We start from the raw sequence: 15,496 nt of genomic DNA on the forward strand, positions 1-15,496 counted from the left end.
AATAAAAAGGTTTTGTTGGCTTACTAATTTCTTTAGCTGGTGATTCTCCTCCTCACATGATAGTGACACTCCCACATTCATCCAGTGCGATTTGAATGCCATGGAGTTGTGCATTCAACAAAACTAAGATATACAAAAGGACATAGAATATGGCAGACTACAGAAATGGGATTGACTACAGAAATGGTTGTAGGGAGTTACTAGGAAGTGGTATTGGCATGAGAAATACAAGCCAGTGTTCCAGGTGATATAAAAATTGTTAAATGTGCCGAGGGGAGAGAGAGGAGTCGAGGGACCTGTGTGATAAGAGTGTGACTGTGAACGGTGAGAACCGGGAGTGGTAACACAGTATTATTTTCAGTTGGAGATGATAGTCAAGATACCACTGGAGGTCGAGGTGCATAGGCTGACTGTGAGATGAGACCAACGTTCCAGCCCACAAAAATCCAATAGCAAGATTAACATAGTCAAATAACAAGGTTTCATTGGCTTACTAATTTCTTTAGATGGCGATTCTCCTCCTCACATGACAACAACACTCCCATATTCATCCAGTGCGATTTGAATGCCACAGAGATGTGCATTCAACAAAACTAAGGCAGATACAAAAGGACAGAGAATATGGAAGATTGAAAAAATGGGATTGATTGCAAAAATTACATAAGGGAGTTACTAGGGCAGGAAAGCTAAAAATGGAGTTGGCTCTGATACCATGTCAAACCAAGAGGTAACTCCTCAAATGAAATTGTGTTTTTTCATTAAGATTTCTCATGGATATATACAAGGAGGGAGAGAATCTTGGGCTTCACCTCTTAGTGTCTCTTCATATTCCTATTCTCCATTATTTACTATTTACATTATTTACATATACTTACCCAATCCCAATGATTAGGTGTCAACAATTAGATTAATTTTGTCTCTTAACTTTTATAGTCATACTAACACTATCTTAAGCAAGAAAATGAGGCTAAACAATTACAAGGATCTCCCTCTTCTTGGTATAGTTGAAATTATGTCCAAATGCTCCAACAATTGAAGAATGTACTACATGCCTATGTCCATCTTTTAAACTTCTTCATAATAATATATTAACACATATTAATGAACTATTATACCAATTTTTCTATTTCTTTTATTTGAACTTTAATTAAAGGAAACTTATTCAAAACTAATCATAAATATGACTTTAATTCCAAAAATAAGTTGTCTACTAACCAATAAACTTCTTAAAAATATTGGCTTTATTATTTTTTATAATTTTTTTATATTTTATAATAAAATGCTTACCATATTTGGAAAAGTTTGAAATCTTACTAATAATGAGAAAATAAAATTTAAAAAATGTATGTGATGAAAAAATAAAAGTTTCTTTTGCTCTTATCACCTATTAACTACGATTAAAAATAAAATTTATTCAAAATTAAATTGCACTTGGGCAAGGGCAAATTCAGGTGCTCTTGGGTCAGCCCTCAACATCTAATCTATCATTTTTATCTCCAGCTAGGGACAAGGAATAGTTAATGGATATTTTTGTTATTATATGATGATCTATTATCAGCTAGACATGTGAGCCTTTTTTAAATGCTAAAATATGAACAATATTGGGAACATGCATGAGGATAAGGAATACTACTTTTTATGGATTATATGTGGATGTTTCTAACCAAGATAGTAAATAAAAGAAAAAGTTGTAATCATAGTGTATTTGCTGCAATCAAAGTGTGTGATGGAGTCTCTCTAAGCACATGCATGACTGCAATAGTTCATAAGTTATGTTTCTTTGTAAACCCCAAATATGAAGAGGTTGCTACTTTTTCTTCGTTATCAAATATGACCTCTAGTTCAGACACTTTTGCCTCACTCTATGGAATATCTATGCACATTCAAGTTGTTTCAGGGTTTCATACTTCGTCGCTCCAAGCTTTGTCCCCATTTCCCATCTTTTCCAACAAGAACAACAACAACAAACGAAATGTCATCCAGCAAGAACACCTAGTATGGTAGCAAGAATCGCCTTTGCTTTTAGCCATGGCTTTATACTTCAAAATATTTTACTAGGATATTGAGTTGTTTTAATGTATTTGTGGATCTCAATGCAAAAGTGGTGGCAATGTTGCCCATGACTCTAATGGAATCTCACATATATGTTTGTGAGATATGAAAACATGGATTCCAAAGGGATCAAAATCTATAGATGCAGAGGCATCAACATAAGGTTCAATGGAAGTTGTTAAAGAGACCTACCACAAAAGTCCAGAAGTGAGTCTACGTTTATCCGGACCCAACTTCACAGCATTGTAAACTCCAATACCTTGATTTTGAAACAAAATAGGTTGAAGGTGTATCTATTACCATGTTCCTTTTCCTTTAATTTTCCATAGTGCACACTGTCACCAATCCCTCGTATCACTTTTGTGGTGTCTTTGCAGATAATTCATCTTCTTGTGGATGGATTGGAGCTGCCATCGATGTCTCATCTCCATTGTGTAAAGAGAAGATTTGACAAGCTCTGTAGAAACCTCTACCAATATTACATGGTGCATAATGCCCAGGCATATCAACATAACCAACATCCTGAAACATAACAAAAAACAACACAACCATCAGCAAATATAATATTGATTCTTCACTCAAGAACATATAGTATTAATTTTCTAATGTTGCACACATCGTATAAAAGGAGCTTGTGAATTAATATAACTACGAACCCAAGTATCCAGACGACCATGCCAACCAGGCTTATGAGAGATGCCATGATTTTCCTTCATCTGATGCCACCCTCAGCTCAACGTCCTTCAATAGCCATATCAAAGGTCTTTTTCCCAAGTCGTACTCTCTCTCTCAAACTGCCAAACCATTTAAGAAACCGCCCAACTTATCTCCACTTAAAATTTTTAACATTTTTAACTATGAACCAATGACTAATAATAATTCCATCGTCTAACACCAAAATGGTGCAAGAAGGTACAAAATGGAACGTGAGGAGAGTTCTTCCCAGAGGAACGCCTTACGACCTAATTATGAAGGAATAAAAATTTAGTTCATATTTATTTAGGGTATTTTATTTAATAAAAGTTCAGATGATACATAATCTAATTTATTAATAGAAATAATCATTATCAAATAATAATTTAAGAAATATAAATTATAGAAAAGTAAATAAAATAAATAATTAGATAGAATTTAATAAATATCAATCTAGATTTATTAAGCATTGAGAGGGATGAAATATCTTGAGGAACAAATCTATTTTAGAGTGAAAAGAGATTTGATCCTTCTCGGTAGATCCAAAGATAAAATGGATCTAGGCTAGTTATATGTGTGTATGTGTGTGTTCTTCTTACATAATAATACCATTAGCAAAACCACGAGTTTCAAAACTTGGAGCCCAAAAACCACCAACGTTAAATTGATTGTTTTATCTCAATTTTATTTTAATTATTAATTTTTCTTTATCTTATTATTTTAAATTGTATTGTATTTTATTTTATTTTTATAAAATTTATCCAAGTCGAAATGTTTACATAACAAGATAGAACAAGAAATTGTAACATCTCTTCCATACTAACCTAGAGAGTGCCTCTCAATGCAATAGCTTTTATATTAGTAATTAGAAAAGAGAAAGAAATGTTTACAAGACTTTTAAAAAATGTAACCTACTTGAAACTTCAATACAATAACACTTTAAAAAATATCTCACATAGCCTACTAGTTCTATACATATTTTTTCTTTAGAAAAACCATAATGACTTGTGGTACTATTATTAATTAGTTCCAACCACATAGTGTGCCTTAAGAAAGATGACACTTTTACATTGAGTCTGTTAGGCCCCTATACTACTAGTGTAACCCCTTATTGTTATTAGTACAACCCCCTTATTATATTGTTGTACCCATGTAGTCCCCATATTGTTATTATTGTGCCCCATATAAGACCACTATTGTTATTATTGTTCCCTTACATTATTATTGTTATGTCAGCTCTGATTATATTATGACCCCTTAGACTCCTATATATAGAAAGGAGGCATTATCATTTGTATCATCCAAGAATTGTTCATTTGTGTAATGTAAAGGAGGTTGCCCCCTCGAAGAGGCTGAATTCTAAGGTGTTGAGCTATATTTTCTATCTTTTTGTGAGATGGTTTCATAACATTTGGTATAAGAACTGTGGATTCTAGGGTTTCGCTGCTCCAAATAGGTCATCATGGAATTTTTACTATAACTGTTTCGTTACGAAGTTTCAGAAGCCAAAAAAAAACCCATTTGAGACGAAATCGGTGTTAACCTCGCGTCTGAATTTGAGATCTTGTCTTGCTATATTTTCACAGATATGATCTGAGGAAGTTAGGGTTTTTGTAAGCTCCAGAATTTCATCTCAAACAGGTCATCGTGGAATTTTCGCTATCATATTTGTTCTACAAAGGTTCAAACTCTGAAATTTAAACCCATTTGAACCGAAATCTTGGTGAAGCTCGGGTCTGAATTTCAGATCTAGTCTCGCTATATTTTCAGAGATATAAAATGAGACATTTAGGGTTTTGGAAGGCTCCTGAATTACATCCTAAACAGGTGACCTTGGGAAAATCATGTCATCGTGGGAGATTGGACATAACGCTTCCTTACAGAATCCAATCTTGATCATACTTTCGGGGTTAGAAAGAGGACTCAGAGGGCTACTACAGGACAAAATTTGAGAACTTGGAGATATGAAATTATATAGTTACAATCGTTTCAATATCGAGCTCCTAAAATCAAGAAAAAGCGAGATGAGGAAGTTTGATGGCAAGGATCTGGTAAATTGGATACTACAGACGGAGAAATATTTTGATCTACATGGCATACCACTATTACAAAAGGTACGTATTGCATCTAATTATTTAGAACTAGATTAATTTTTATGGCATAAAGGGCTTTGTTTTCGTAAACCACTTGTTACGTGGTCAATTTTCACAGAGGAAATGATAGCACATTATGAGGATACAAAGAGAAACACCTTCTTTAGCCTATTGATAAATCTCAAACAAAAGTGTTCAATGGCAGAGAACATTGAGGACTTCCAAAATTGAATATAAGGGAAAATGATATTCCAGAGAAGCAGAGGATTGATGTCCCCATAGGGACTTTAAATGATAACATTCAACATGAGGGTTGTCTTTGGGAATATGATTCATTGGAGAAGGCATTTAGGTGGGCAAGAAAAATTTAAAGTGAAATTATGGAAACAAGGAATCCCACCACTTATGACGATAATTATGGAAGTGATTTTTCTCCTAGCCTTCCACAACCTACAAGGTTTACAACACAACAATTGGCAGAAAAAAAGAGAAAAAGGGCTTTGTTACAATTGTGATAGCAAATGTACTAAAGGCCATAAGTGTGCTAAGAAGAAATTATTTTACATAGATTATGAAGAGGAGAAAGAAAAGGATTAAGAAACATCAAAAGAAGAGGATATACACCAGGAACCAACCCCATAGAAAGAAGAAATGAATTCGACCATATCTTGTAAAGCATTGGCAAGAATTACCACTCCTCAAACTCTCAAGATAGAAGGACATATCAAGAAGAAAAAGGTTCAAGAAGTGAAATATCACATCAAGAAAGAAGAAATGAATCCAACCATATCTTATAATGCATTGGCTGAAATTACCACTCATCAAACTATCAATATAGAAGGACATATCAAGAAGAAAAATGTTCAAGAAGTGAAAGATCACATTGAGCATCAAGAAATGAATCTGACCATATCTTGTAAAGCATTGGAAGAAATTACCACTCCTCAAACTCTCAAGATATAAGTACATATCAAGAAGAAAAGGGTTCAAGCAGTGAAAGATCACATCGAGCATCAACAACAAGTTTTCCAATTTTTAAAGGATAATGCCACTTTGGTGCAGAATCGAATGAAACAACATGTATATCAACATCACAGTGAAAAAAGTTTTGATGTATGTGATTGGGTACTTTTATGGCTACATCTCAGGCAAGCTATTTATGAGAAGGAAATGTTGGCAATACTACATGCACTTAAGAAATGGTGACCTTACCCAATGGGAAGACACTTCAATCTAAAAATGGATCATGATAGTCTTAAATACTCTTTAGAACAAATATTATCTTTAGAAGAATAGAAAAAATGGGTCATAAATATGTTGGGTTATGACTTTGACATCATCTACAGAAAAAGGAAGAAAAATTTTGTTGCAGATGCACTCTCAAGAAAGGATGAGGATGTGAAAGCATTGTTTTGTGCTATTTCTATTATCCAACTAGATTGGATAAACGAAACAAGGGATGAATGGAAGAAGGACGAAGAAGTGTGGCCACTCATTCAAACGTTGTAGAAGATCCCAATTCAAACAATATTGCCAAAACTTAAAGAGGAAGAAAAAGTCATATTGGAACCTGGAGTAGTCATAGAAACAAGAACCCGACAGCTACGAAATCGATCAATTTCAGAGTATCTCATCAAGTGGAAGAACTTACCCGCTAAAGATTCCACATGGGAGGACAATAATTTTATACAAAAGCATCAAGAACTACTCAAGCGTTGAGGACAACACGTTTTGAAGGAGAGAGACATGTTAGGCCCCTATAGTACTAGTGTAACCCCTTATTGTTATTAGTACAACTCCCTTATTATATTGTTGTACCCATGTAGTCCCCATATTGTTATTATTGTGCCCCATAGAAGCCCACTATTGCCATTATTGTGCCCTTACATTATTATTGTTATGTCAGCTCTGATTATATTATAACCCCTTAGACTCCTATATATAGAAAGGAGGTATTTTCATTTGTATCATCCAAGAATTGTTCATTTATGTAATGTAAAGGAGGTTGCCCCCTCGAAGAGGCTGAATTCTAAGGCATTGATCTATATTTTCTATCTTTTTGTGATATGGTCTCATAACAGAGTCACTAACTATTAACTACCTAATAGACCTTATTCATAAAATATGAACTCATACATTAATTTCTAACTCTTAAGTACCCCTCAATTTAATACTGCCTCAAGTTGTAAACAAATGGAACCTTGTTCATCAAGTTTTGTAAGGTTGATCTTAACTTGACAATTTGTCCCCACTACCTTATTCAAACATGACCAATGAAAGAGTAAGTGAATCTTGGAGTGGGTTGGAAGAATCAATCAAAAAGAAACAAGACCATTGTGCTAGAGTATCTAATAAGATCCAAAGAAAATTTTCACTGGTCTTTGGGGGCATGTGTCTTTGATACAGGTCTACTTATAGCACTAGAGGTGAATAAACCCATGACCTATTTGATGAGCCCCAGAAATGGGTAATTATATGGGCTCATTCTGCCTCTTATTTTGACTTAATCCACCATTCTCATTAGTTTAATGCATGTTTTTGAATATATTTATGCTAATAGAGTGAATTAGGTTAGTCACTTTTCCATGTAGTCTAATGTGTGTTGTATGCAGATTTTTTGGTCAATTTTGGAAAAAGTCAAGGGATTTATGAGCAAATGGCAGCCAAAACTCAAGGAAAATAGGGAAGAGGATTTGTAAGGGGGTGTCTCATTCATTTATAACCCCTTTCCTCGAATCCTCCATCAGCAACTCGGAGCACAAAAGTCCACATTGATGATTCCAAGGGGCAGTCGAGCAAGTAAAGTAGTACTGTTGTTTATCTCCAGTTCTAGGAAGTCAAGTTCCTTGATTTTAGGAGGACTGTTGGAGGACTCCATTTGTATAAATAAGGAGGCTTAGAGCCTTAGTAGGTTAGCCAGTTATTAGTTGATTTTCACACTTTTTTGCAGCATTGTGTTCAACTCATTTTCGAGTTCCTTTTGAGAACAGTTTATGTAATGTAACTGCTATTTTTGATAATGAAGATGAAATAGTTTTTGAGCCAGCACTGATCTCTTTTAGAGGGCTAAAGCTCTTGGGTTAGGGCCCAACCCAAGTTTCCCAACACATCCTACTATGTACTTATATGGTTTTTCTCCAGTTCATCAGTTAGGTTGCTTTTGATGGTTAGTATAGTTGTTTTTGTTTTAGTTGCTCAAGTAGGTTACTACAATGACAAAATAAGATTCAAAAAGGCCAACAGTAGGCCCTGATCTCCTTTATTCCTTCCTGGGACTATGATTTGAGGTCAAGGCACTTCTGCTGCCACCAAAAACATAGTTTTTACTCTTCCATGCAACTGCTAGTGTGATAACTTTCTTTGGGAAGATTGATATATTGGTTCAGATTCAGCTACATAGATCATTTTCTGTTCTTTTACCATAGTTCCCTTCACATGCTTTTCTGTTTGTAGGTCAAAAATTAGGTCAAGCTAGAAAAAGTTATGTTTTCATGACATAGTTAGCTCTTTCTTTGATCAGTTTTGATAAGTAAATGTGTTGATCTCTTGTAGGAAATCTTAGCTCACCATCCATCTAGGAAACAACTAGCACCATCTCGCTTCTCATAGATTTCCCAAGTCATTCACAACATTTTTCCAATCTTCCCTAATTTCTATGTTTTCTCCATAAGCTTCTTTCTTTCCCTTTGAACAAATCCAACCATCACGTTCATTCTTGATCTTCCTTGACAAGTTCTAAACACCTCAACGCCTTCATCTAGCCTTCAGTTCCCCCTTTCCCATCATTTTCCCACCTTCAAAACTCCAAAATTAGCTCTTGGCCTCCTCCTGTAGAACCTCTTGTAGATCCCCTGCAGCCTCCTGTAGAATTTCCTGTGAGTGATTTTTCGAAGTCCAATCACAAGGGAAGTCTTTAAAAGGGTACTAGGGGATTCTTAGGACCTCTCCATACCTTCCTCACCCTCTGTAGAAGCCAAATCAATCTTCCTTTGCCACCAACCCTCTACACAGTCACAACGAGATAAATCACAAGCATAATAACTTCACATAAAAACACTCAAAAGCACAAAAAGATGTTTTCTTCTCATTTCTTTTCAAAAGTAGCTTGAATAAATGCAATTTACCCTTTCAGTAGTCAATGGCACTCATTTCATCAGTTTTTTATCTCTTTTTCTGCAACAGTAGGGTTAGTGGGTAAATTAGGGTTTGCTAGGGTTTGCGTTACATTTCAGTTTTCCTTCTCTTTCTGCAAGTAGAATAGCCTCTTTAGAGTTAGATTTCTTTCATCATAGTTAAAAGATTCTTCTGAGAATTCATAGAAGTTGGCTTGAGCTCCTAGTGATCTTGCACCAGTTGACCAAGTGACAGCCTACAGTAAGAGCTAGTACTTGTGAATATAGCACCGTCGCTTCCAAGTTTGTTACGAACTACCGGGTTGATAAAAGTAAAGAAGGAAACCCCAGGACTTGCAGCATTATTGCTGCAATACTGGAGCTCACCATATTTTTGGTGCCATTGCTGGGGAAGCGTCAGAATATTTTGTGATTACTACTTTTCTTCTATTTTCTACTACAACATTCTGCTAAGTAGTTTATTTCAGCAAAAGTAGAGTAGTTGTTTCATTTCAATTCTGCAATTTCAATTCTGAAAAAGTAGATTAGGCATTTCCTGCTTTCATTTCAATTCTGCAATTTCCATTTTAGCAAAGGTAGATTAGGCATTTCCTACTTTCATTTCAATTCTGCAATTTCCATTTCAGAAAACTTAGATTAGTCATTTCCTGCTTTCATTTCAATTCTACAATTTCCATTCCAGCAAAGTAGATTAGTCATTTCCTTGCTTTCATTTCAATTTTGCAATTTCATTTCAGCAAGTTTATTTCAGTAGTTGAAATTTGTTGTTCAATCCCTTTCATTTTTTTAGGTATAAGAAAAAAAAAACAAAAATCAACCAAAAAGAGATTTCCTTTCATGCCTCGTAGGAACAGAGACGATTCAGGAAAAATCCTACCCAACAGCCCCACCACGTCACTAAGTCACCCTTCTCTCTTCTTTGGTGGTAGTGATCCAGAAGAACCTATAAGTGGACCAGAGATATACAAAGATCCTATAGCAGAAGAAGAGCAAGAAACCATTTCTCTTGAGACCATGACTGAAAACAGAAACGTTAGAGGAAATGGGGAAAGAATAGAGGATACCTGTCCTATCCAAGAGACCAATGGGAACACTAAAATGAAAAACATAAGTCCTTCAGCCTTACCTCACTTCCATGGATTGACTACCAAAGATCCTAATACCTTCTTGTTTGAATTTTCTTTTCTCTGTCGAACCTATGACTATGCAGAAGATGAGCAAAAGTTGAAGCTGTTTCCTTCTACCCTCAAGGATGCAGCATTGCGCTGGTTCATGGGGTTACCTAGAAGCAACATCACAACTTGGGCTCAGATGTAGCAAGCCTTTAACAACAAATACCCGGACTACTATAGATTAATCAAAGGATACCGAGGAAGAAATCTTTCGAATGACCATGGGAAGTGATGAATCCTTAGAATACTATGAAGAGAGGTTTCAGCTCAGTTATAAAAGGGTCAGGTGCACACTTGACCCCGAATCTCTGAAGTTGGTCCTGCTCAGAGGAGTCCCTGAAGACCTTCTAGATACCCTCCATTTGCTGGCTGGGGGAGACATCTACCAACTACCTTATGATGACATAAAGACTATGTTTAGAAACCATTCTAGGGTAGCCAGAAAGAGAGGTAGGGGAAGTCAACCTTTAGCCAGTACATCCTCATCTAGTTCATCTCTTAGAAGTGAATTTGAGAATGGACTGGAATATTTCAAGAGCGAGATGAGGTAGACTCTTGCCATGCAAATGGATACCTTGCATATCAAAAGGAAACAAGAGGAATTCGAGAGGGCTTTGGCCATCTTTTGTTGTAGGTGCACTAGAAAGCATCCTAGGAATGAATGTCCATTGAACTCTATAGAAGTGTGTTCAGTCTATGAAGAAGACCATTCTACGAATCAGTGCCCTTCCTTGCCTGGACTTAAAGCTGCATATCAAGGGGCCGAAGGAGCCATTGAACCACTCTATTTCATGAATCAAAGGAGGCCACATGGGCCCAAACCTTACCAGTAGGGAATGCAAGGGACATCCCAGACTTATTACAACCCTAATCAAGCCACTTCCATGCCTTCTTGGGGTCCCCCTGCTCATCCTTCCTGGTCCACACGCCCTCCTTGGTCATATCCATCTCAATACCATACTCAACCAGTTGCTCATTCGTTTCACTCTTATGCTCAGCCACAGCCTCAGTGGAATGCACCTCATCAGGGGTGGAGGCCCCAGTACAACTCTCCTCTTGCTCTTTTGCCTCCACCACCTGCTCAACCACAACCAGTGCCTCTTCCTCCACCAAGTCAACCTCAAATACCTGCTCAACCGAACCCGAACCCCAATAACAGACAGGCTCAGTAGGTATATAGTGGAGAAACATCATGCACGACCTATGCTGTGGAGATTCAGGAGATTAACCTACGATTTGGGAAGGTTCTCCTAGACAACCAACCTCCACCTAAGGAGGATGAGGAAGAAAAATAGGAAAGTGAACAGAAAGCCATTCCACCCTTTCTTGATAGATTAACCGGCACAACACAGCCTACCCCAAAGGAGACTAAACTTCTAGGAGAATTGAAAAAATTATGTGTAAATATACCACGTCTCCAAGCCATAAAGGATGTTATTATATACAAAAAAATGATCAAGGAGAAGTGCTTCAGACACCCAGGCAGGTGCAAGAGATATGGCCCAACTATCAATGTCATAGGACAGTTGTCCAACCTGATGTTGGGGCAGGTAATCTGTCTGAAATATCTAGACCCTGGAATTCTTGTAGTTGATGTCCACATCAATGCCACTGTAATCCCCCATACCCTGATTAATCTAGGGGCTGACATTAATGTGATGACCAAGGACACTATGCTCAAGCTCAACCTTCAGGGTTCCCTGAGAAAGACCATAATAGTACTGCAATTAGCAGACCTCTCCACTGTGACCCCTGAGGGGATTGTGGAAGATGTAATGCTCTCCATCGATTCTTGGGAGCACCCCACTGATTTCCTGGTTCTTCAACCAAAGGCAAAGCTTACTGGGTATCCTCTCATCCTGGAAAGACCTTGGTTGGCTATTGCAGATGCCTACATCAGTTGTCGAGCTGGGCACATGACAATTAAGAATGGGCATATGTCCAAGCAGCTAGTCCTATATCCTCCTGCCCAACCTTTGTTAGAACATGATTTACCTCTCTGGTTGGAGGAGGAAGATGAGGATGAAGTCTATTCCACACCACTGTGTGCAGTAGAAGCTACCATGGGGGGCCCACAAACCGAGGATGATCTTATTGAAAACTTGATTCAGAATCCACCCCCTAGTGTGTTGCCATTAGAAGAGATGGTGGAAGAAACCCAAGCCAATCCTTTAGTTGATCTCTATGTGGCTGATCCAACCTCTCTCTAAGTTAAGAATGTGGAATTCAACCCAGAAAGAACCTTGAAGATCAACTCATCCCTATCCACCTCTCAGGAGAAAGAACAGTGTAGCTTATTGAAAAACCACTTGGATTTTTTTGCTTGGAGCTATAAGGAGATGAAGGGAGTCCAACCTTTAGTGTTTACTCATCATATTTACATTAAAGAAGATTGTAAACCAGTCAAGCAGCCTCAAAGGAGGATGAATCGAGCCCTTAAGGACATTGTCAAAGAAGAACTGCAAAAGTTGTTGGATGTAGGATTCATCTACCCTATCTCTCACAATGAATGGGTCTCTCCTTTGGTGCTAGTGCCAAAGAAAAATGAGAAGTGGAGAATCTGTGTCGATTATCGGGAACTAAACAAGGCCACCAAGAAGGACCATTTTCCTTTGCCTTTCATAAATCTAGTATTAGATGGCCTGGCAGGGAAGAAGTTCTTCTCCTTCCTATATGGGTTTAGCGGGTACAACCAGATCCAAATCAGCCCGGAAGACCAAGATAAGACCACTTTCACTTGTCCTTGGGGTACCTTTTCATACCGGGTCCTTCCCTTTAGGTTGTGCAATGCTCCCGCCACTTTCCAGAGAGCAGTACTGAGTATATTTGCTGAACTGGTTCATGATTCAGTGGAGATCTATATGGATGAATTTACCCCTTATGGTTCTAACTTCCAGGAAGCTTTGACTAACTTGGGAAAAGTTTTAGACAAGTTCATTGAAATGAACCTGTCCCTCAGTTCTCAAAAATGCAAATTCCTAATGACTGAAGGGACCGTGCTAGGTCATACAATTTCTCAACGAGGATTACAGGTGGACCCCAACAAAATTGCCATCATCGAAAGGGTTCCACCTCCTCAAAAGGTAAGAGATGTTCAAAGTTTCCTAGGCTTAGTAGGGTATTATAGAAGATTCATTAAGGATTTCAGTAAGCTAGCCTCTCCACTGTTTGGTGTTTTGGTAAAAGATGTTGAGTTCATATGGACTGACAACTATCAAGAGGCTCTGGATACCTTGAAAAGTAAACTAGTGACTGCACCAATTTTGAGAGGTTCAAACTGGGTCCTGCCTTTTCACATTCATATAGATGCCTCGAACAAAGCGATAGGAACAACCTTAGGTCAAGTTGATGAGAAGTTTCCTTATGCTGTATATTTTGTAAGTAAAAACTTGTCCAAGCCAGAATTAAACTACACTGTAACCGAAAAAGAGCTCCTAACTATAGTCTATTCCCTAAATAAGTTCAGTCACTACATCACCGACTATCAAACATTCATACACACTGATCATGCTGCAATTAGGTATTTAATGCACAAACCAGATGTAAATGCTCGTATTATTAGATGGTTACTTTTATTGTAGCAATTTGATTTAACCATTGTTGATAAGTCGGGTTAGGAAAATGTTGTTGCTGATTTTCTGTCTAGACTAGATTTGCCTGCAGGTGAAGAAGGAATGGTGGATGATCGAATGCCAGATGAACACCTATTTTCTATCTCAGTACTCTCTCCATGGTTTGCTGATATAGCAAATTACTTGGTTTCAGCACAGTTTCCGCCACACCCTTCCTCAAAATAGAAGAGCTAGATCATGAGGAAAAGTGCCCCATTCACCTGGATTGGAGGCAATCTCTTCAAACTTGGCCCAAATCAGATTTTGAGGAGATGTGTTAGGGAGGAGAAAGTTTTTGACATTCTCCTAGACTGTCACGATGGGCCCCGTGGGGGCCATTTTGCAGCAAAGAGGACTGCCTTCAAAATTCGGCAAGCAGGTTACTATTGGCCCACTCTTCATCAAAATTTCAGGAGATATATCAGCCAATGTGACTGATGTCAAAGGATGGGGAAACCTACTCCAAGGGATGAGATGCCCCTGCAACCTCAAGTGACTTTCGAGCCATTTGAGAAGTGGGGCATGGACTTTGTGGGTCCTATCAACCCTCCTTCAAAGCAGAAATCTTACATCATTGTGTGCATTGATTATTTGACAAAATGGGTGGAAACAAAGGTGATCAAGGTAGCAACAGAAGGAAAAGTAGCTAAGTTTTTGAGAGAAAATATTTTCTACAAGTTTGGCTATCCAAGAGAATTAGTCATAGATCAAGGGAGTCAGTTTACCTCCAATCTGATTGAATACCTGCTCACACATTACAAAATCAAGCACAAAACTTCCACCCCTTATCATTCGCAAGCAAATGGATAGGTGGAAGTCACTAATAGAGCTTTGGAAGGGATTTTGACCAAGGTAGTGAGTAGCGGCATGAAAGATTGGGTAGATTGATTGGTTGAGGCCACCTGGGCCTATAACACCACCTAGAAAACCACCACAGGGTTCACACCCTATGAGCTGGTCTATTGGAAGAAGGCTTTGCTGTCAATAGAATTTGAATATAACACACTAAGGATGGCAGCTCAGTTGAACCTAGATCTCAGCCATGCACAAAAGGAAAGGTTACTTCAGCTAAATGGATTGGATGAATAGAGACTGTAGGCCCTTCTCCACTTAGAGGTAGTCCAGCTTCAAAGGGAAATATGGCATGATAGACACCTCAAAGAGAAAAAATTCCAGGAAGGAGATTGGGCACTATTGTATGATTCAAGATATAAAGATTTCAAGGGCAAACTGAGGATAAGATGGCTAGGACCATACACAGTAGAAAGGTTCAATGAAAATGGTTCAGTTCTGATCCAGACCATCAATGAAGAAGCCATCCCCATGCTCATCAATGGGCATAGATTGAAGATCTACAGGAAGCCCCTCTCCAAGCAAGAATTTATTGAGAATCTGAGTAAAACAGTGTTGGTAGTGGAGCAGGTCTCTGCCTCCACTCCACCCACACCCTAAACCAAAAAAAAATAAAATATATATATATATATATATCCCTGGGTGAAAACCTCCTGGAGGCACCTAGGGTAGGCAATGAGGGTGAAAACCTCCTGGAGGTGCCCCAAATGTCTCAAAAAAAAAGAAGGGAAAAAAATAGAGAAAAAGCGAAAAAAAACAATAAAAGTAACTTCTTTTGAATGCATTGCAGGAGGGTCACAGAAGAAAAAAGGAACATGGGCAAGCTGAATACACCCCTGATAGATCATTCTTCCATCGACATTGTCTTTTCCCATGCCCTGGTCTCATTT

The sequence above is a fragment of the Pinus tabuliformis genome, chromosome J (assembly GCF_031772625.1).
Source record: "Pinus tabuliformis cultivar Carrire ecotype Pingquan chromosome J, CPIR1, whole genome shotgun sequence".
Lineage (NCBI taxonomy): Eukaryota > Viridiplantae > Streptophyta > Pinopsida > Pinales > Pinaceae > Pinus > Pinus tabuliformis.